The 6,461-nt window shown below is 37.3% G+C and overlaps 1 pseudogene; it reads left to right on the forward strand.

The window, feature by feature from the left end:
* The first annotated feature begins 5,644 nt into the window (after positions 1-5,644).
* On the forward strand, positions 5,645-5,997 carry LOC148940430 (histone H2A-like; annotated as a pseudogene).
* The last annotated feature ends 464 nt before the right edge of the window (positions 5,998-6,461 follow it).

Raw genomic sequence — 6,461 nt, forward strand, 5'->3', positions numbered from 1 at the left:
AGTCTTGTGTGAGAATGCGAAAGGACAAATGCTGGTAGCATTTCCATGATTTTAGAAATGTTACAAACATTACAGAAAGATGTTTCAGATATTAAGTGCTCACTGAAAACCGTAGAATCTGATATGGAGAGTATAAAAAAATCAGTCGATCACCTTGGTTCGCAGTGTGCGGTTATTGAAGCTAATGCAATCAAAACTAATGATGAAGTGGGTAAACTTACAGATAAGACGCATGCGCAAGAGGTCATAATAAATGAACTTTGTACTCAAGTTGCCCTGTTAAAGAACCAGTCGATGTTGGTTCAAAATATGGATAAGAAGAATAATGTTCTGTTTTGGAATGTTAAGCCTGGACCGAGTGCAGATACTGAAAGCACTGTCAAACGTGTTCTAGTTGATGGGCTCGGGATTCCTGCTTCGGATATTCCATCTTTTTCTGTTGTTAAAGTTACGGACAATTTCGTAAAGATTAAAACTGCGGAATATCAAGGTCGATTTGCTATTATGGGTAATGCGAAGAAACTGAAGGGAAAAGACTTAGGTTTTAGCAAACCCGTTTTTGTGAGTGATGACGTAAGCAAGGAAGTTAGATTGATTAGGAGGGATCTACTTGAGAAAAGGAAGATTTTGCAAGGAAGGGGGATCCAATGTTGGGTGCCTCCGGTGGTTCCTCCGGTATTGTGTATTCGTGAAAACGGGGAAGTTAAAAAAATGGGATGGTATGAAGCTATGAAATCTGCATGTTGATGTTGTTTTTTTTCTCTCTTTATTTTTTTTTTTGTATATTTATTTATGTAAGATGGTTCTTTTTTTTTGGAAGAGATATGTATGGTAAAAAGAGAGATGTTTTGTTAAGTAATGTTGTATATATTTTTTTTCTTGTGTATGTTGCAGTTATGTATATTTGGCTAGTAGCCCTTAGCTATATGAGTTGAGAGTGATTTGGATGTGGCCTTTTATAAGGCTATTACCGTTTATTAGTTTTTGTTTTATATTATTTAATTTTGTTTTTTGTTTGTTTCAGGTTTTTGTGTTTTTGGTGCCTGGTTATGGCCCCATTATTTCCTCGGACCTTGATGGTATAATGAAAATTGGGGGTAAGTTAAATGGTTTTGTTTCTCTCGCTTCATTCTCTTGCCCGTCTTTGATGTTTGATAATGGTTGAGATAAATTTGAATAGATTGGGGGAACTTGAGAGTCGTCGTGTTGATTTTTCACAGATGAGTGAGGGTATCATGAATGAAGACCAGGTCGAGTGTGATGATTCAAAATATTTGTGCTTGAATGAATTGAATGAATGGAAAGTTATGCAGGAGCTGAAAATGTATGGTATGAAATGTCACGGTTTAAATAGTTCGTTTAATTATATTAATGAAGTTTCATCTAGGCTGGAGCCTGATGTAGTGGCTTTGACAGAAACTTGGCTGAAAGACCATAACCCTTCATTATTGGATATACCAGGCTATAGGTTGTTTCTTCGGAATCGAGTGGAAAGACAGCATGGTGGTCTTGCAATTTATGTGAAAAATGGATATAATGTTAAGCCAAGGCCAGATATTGCTGTATATCGAGAAATGATTTTTGAATCAATGGTGTTAGAGGTTTCATTGTCTGGGCGCAAGTTATTTCTTGTTGTTGTTTATAGGCCCCCTTCAGGAAATGTGGATGAGTTTTTGGACCTGATGGATAATATGTTGGATAAAATACCGGAGTCGCGAGTGCCTTGCTTTATAAGTGGTGATTTTAATATTGATTTGAATAATGTGTAAGATGTGAATTCGAAGGCAGGAAGTTTTTTGAATCTTATGTATAGTTATGGTCTTTCTCCTTCTGTTAATATTCCAACTAGAATATCTGGAGCTTCTGCATCTGTGATTGATAATCTGTTTTTGAATGTTAGCTGCGACTTGTCGCGAGTGTTAGTGAACGACGTTTCCGATCACTGTGCTATTACGATCCGTGCAGCTATTAGTTGTTGTCGTCAAGGAGATGGTATGACTGGAGTTAAACAGCCTATAATTGATAAGAAAGCTATATATAAATATAGGACTAAACTTACGAAAGAGTCATTTGAATGCCTTGATGGTACTGGTCGTGTTAATGATAAATTTGGTAAATGATATGATAAACTGATTCAAATGTTTAATGAAAGTCTAGAGTTCAAACAAAAGCGTAAACGTTATGATGTTACAAAGAAACCATGGATATCGAAAGCGCTACTTAAGTCGATTGATAAAAGACAAGAGCTCTATGAAAGTTCTACTAAAACTGGATATCAATCAGATAAAGATATTTAAAAAAGTTATAATAGAAATCTTAACACCCTTCTAAGACAGGCTAAAAAGCTCTACTTTGAAAATAGATTTAAAGAAGCAGAGGGCAATCCTGCAAAAACGTGGAGAATCATCAAGTTGGTAGTGAACCCTCGTGCTGCCCCGACTATCCCTGACATTCCTGATGCTCACTCGGATAATCAAGTTGCTAATATAATGTGTGAACATTTTACAGATGTTGGTAAGAGTGTATCTGATAGTGTTGTGCAGTCACCCAGTAGTGGCTCTTATAATGATTTTCTCGATGAGGCAGCTGAAGTCTCTATATTCTTAAGACCAGTGACTCTTGCAGAGCTTGAAAAGACAGTGAAATCAATGAAGAATTCGGCTGCTGGGTCAGATTTTTTCAGTGTTAGAATTCTTCGTTCAGTTTGCTCTATTATTTCAGGTCACTTGTTGTATTTGATTAATTCATGCTATAACAGTGGAGTTTACCCTGCTTGTTTGGAAAGTGCTCATGTGGTACCCCTGTTTAAGAGTGGTGATAAGAATGATATGAATAATTACAGACCAATATCAATGCTCCCAATAATATCGCGACTGTTTGAAAGACTTATTTATGTAAGAATGATGGATTTTTTAAATAAAAATTCTCATTTTAACCCTTCTGAGTTCGGAGTTTGTCATTCGATGTCAACAGAGCAAGCTCTGCTTTTTTTTAACAAAATCTGTCAATGATTCGTTGGAAGCGGGGCTGAAAGATGCGTCTGTTTTTATGGACATTATGAAAGCATTCGACTCTGTTGACCATAGTGTATTATTATCAAAATTAGAGCATGCCGGTATTCGTGGTAATTTTCATAGTTTGATTTTGTCTTTTTTGAGTGGAAGGAAACAGTGTATTGGGGTTGAAAGTGTTCTTCTGATAATATGAATGTGAGATGTGGAGTACCACAGGGTTCTGTGCTTGGACCCTTGTTGTTTTTAATCTATATTAATGATTTGAATGCGTGTCTTAAAAGGATATTTAGTCATGTGGGACCTGCAGCTAGAAGGTCAAAGATGATATTACCTAGCTTCGCTGATGACACACAGTTGTCTGTGGCATCTTTGACAGAGGCAGATTTATTTCTGCTTTTAAATACAGGAATGAGTTGTATTGAAAGATGGATGCGTGTAAATAAATTATATTTGAATCACAGTAAAAGTAAATTTATTCTACATGGAAGAAGTGTTAAATACTATCCTTGGATCACTGGTATTCAACTAGAACGTGGATATATCCAGAGACATAGTTATGTCCAATATCTTGGTGTCCAAATTGACGAGTGTCTTATGTTTAAACCTAATATTGAATTACTGAGTACAAAAATTGCCAGGAATGTTGGAATGCTGTGGAAACTGAAACAATTTTTCCCTCCTAAAATTTTAAGAATGCTGTATTTCTCACTGGTTCATCCGTTTTTGTTATATTGTGTAAGTGTTTGGTCAGCGACATTTATTACTTATCTACTGCCACTGAGGGTTCTGTAAAATAATGCTATTCGTGTTTTATCTGGAATACGAGGTTCTGACTCGGTTCGAACGCAATGCGACGGTATTAAGATTCTGCCAATGTTCGGCCTAGTTTAGTTTTACACGGCATTATTCATGTTTAAAAGTTTCAATAGCCTGCTACCTGCATTTTTCTCGATTGCATTTACTGAAGCTCAACACAGGTATGAGACGAGGAATGCCCATTCCATACGAACCGCTTTCCCTGTAACAACGAAATCTACATTTTCTATCCGTTTTTATGGCCCGGCTGTCTGGAACAAACTTCCCGAGGAGGTAAAAAATAAGACAGATCTGGATAAATTTCGAAATTCCCTCAGAGTAAGCTGTTTTTCTCAATATGTAAGGTTTTAGTGGTTGTTTGTAGAGAATGATTGGTCGAATGTTGTTGGTGAGATGATTGTTTGGGTTTTGAATGGATGAGTGATTTATTTCCTTTTTTTATTTATTTTTTTTTCTTCTCTCTTTTTGTGAATGTTGTGAGTTATGTTGGGTTGTTTGCGTGGATGATTCTCAAGTTCCCACTTTTTGTTGGAGGGGTGGGAGAGGGAGGCGAGAGAAGATATTTATTTGTTTTTGGGTTGGACCCTTTCTGAGTTATATTAGGGTCCGAGGAAATAAAAGATAATAAAAGAAAATATTATATATTTTTTTTAAGTGTTTTTCTTTTTTTTTTCGGGTTTTTTTCCAGCATGCAGTAATGCATTGGATTGTGTTTTTTAAATGAGATGTTTGTTTATTTATTTATTGTAACCCGTTTGTAAAAAAAAAAAAAAATGGCTATCTCAAAATTTTGATTGGATGTGTTTGGGGAAATGATGGGCCGTCGGGGGGGGGGGGGGGGGATAGTTGCCCTCCAATCACTTTCGACTATTAAAAAGGGCACTAGCTTTTTGAATTTCCAATCGAATGAGCCTTTTTTGAAGTTTCTACGATAACGGCTTCTATAAAAACCTTATCTACTTCCAGGGCAGAACAAAACACTCTTGCCCCGTGGGTGGAGAAAATCAGTCACCATCAAAAATATATTTTTTATCTATAAATCAACTCCGAAGAACAAGTGAGCCATTTCACAATTTTTATTGATTGTGTGTGGGGGAATGATGGACATGGGGGGGGGGGGGCTAGTTTCCCTCCGCTCATTTTCAAGTATTAAAAAGGGCACTAGAGCTCTTGATTTCCCAGAACATGAGCCCCCTTTGAAGTTTCTACAACAACCCCTTCCATATGAAGTGCCTCTGGGAAAAAAAAATAATAATAATAAAACATTGGAGCCGTGTGGCCTTTACTATAGGCAACGCTACAGCGTTGCCTCTGATATCGTTGACAAAGCTATGTAGTGGTGGACCTCTTGTTGTAGTGAGCTAGACGAGAGGCTTCCGCGGCAATCCTTTCAAAGATATCGCTGACAAAGCTATTCATGATGCTCATTGCTTTGCTAGAAACAAAGGTGTCGGGATGCACTTGCTTGAGAACTTTGTAAATGTAAATGGCGTATCTTTCCTTCCTCTTTCGTTTCCTTTTCTTATCAGTTTTAGTAATGTTTTCGACGCCTTACAAGCTTTATTTTAAGATTTAACTTAATTTTTTTTTCCCCGTTTAAATTAAGACATTACGAAATCTAATTATCAAATGAATAGTGTTTACAAATTACAGCCCGCTTTTATACAAACTACATTTCGCGCACAATTTTTTCTTCTGAGGAACTGAGTTCGCTGCCTGGAGTATAAATTGTTTGCGCTTTAGCTATTCAAGAACAGACATCATTTAAATTTGTTCGTGATTAGAGTCCAAGTGAATTTCGTAGCCTAGAAACCATGTCAGGAACAGAAAAGGGTGGAAAAGTGAAGGGAAAGGCAGGTCTAAAATTCCCAGTAGGGAGAATCCACCGTCTTCTGAAAAAGGGTAACTATGCAGAGTGAGTTGGTGCAGGCGCACCCGTTTACCTTGCAGCAATGATGGAGTATTTGGCTGCGAGGTCCTTGAGCTTGCTGGTAATGCTGCACGAGACAACAAAACAACTCGTATCATTCCTCGTCACCTTCAGATTGCCATTCGAAACAACGAAGAACTGAACAAGCTCCTTTCGGAAATTACCATTGCCCAAGGAGGCGTTTTGCCCAACATTCAAGCCGTCCTTCTACCAAAGAAGACTGAGAAGGCGGCATAGGCTTAAATGAGTCTAACTTTGGCCCTACCCAAAATTAACCAACAACCCTTTTTAGGGCTACAAATTAATTGAATGACACTATAGCATGTGACCACGTGGGAAGGACAAAGCTATAAAATCAAGGAAACTGAATGTTAAAAAGGGGGCTTTCACATTTGTCTAGTAACAGGGCGCAAGAATTTACTGGAGGCGGGATAAATATTTTCCTTAAAAATCGTTAAATCAGACCCCCCAACAAAATCTAAATATATATTTGAGGCTTGCCCTTTTGTTACAAGCAATTAAGTTTGCTTTCACATTGATCTAGTTACAATGCATAGGAATTTATTGTAGGAGAAGGAGCTCATTTTCACCCAAAAATCGAAGAGCTGTTTGTAAAATAGCTAAGAACCAATTCAAAGACCCTCTAATACGACTAATTTAAACTAGCCTAGGAAGCCATAGGGTAGTCATCAAATGTAGAA

The sequence above is a fragment of the Artemia sp. Qi Xiang Cuo genome, chromosome 19 (assembly GCF_049724085.1).
Source record: "Artemia sp. Qi Xiang Cuo chromosome 19, ASM4972408v1, whole genome shotgun sequence".
NCBI classification, from domain to species: domain Eukaryota; kingdom Metazoa; phylum Arthropoda; class Branchiopoda; order Anostraca; family Artemiidae; genus Artemia; species Artemia sp. Qi Xiang Cuo.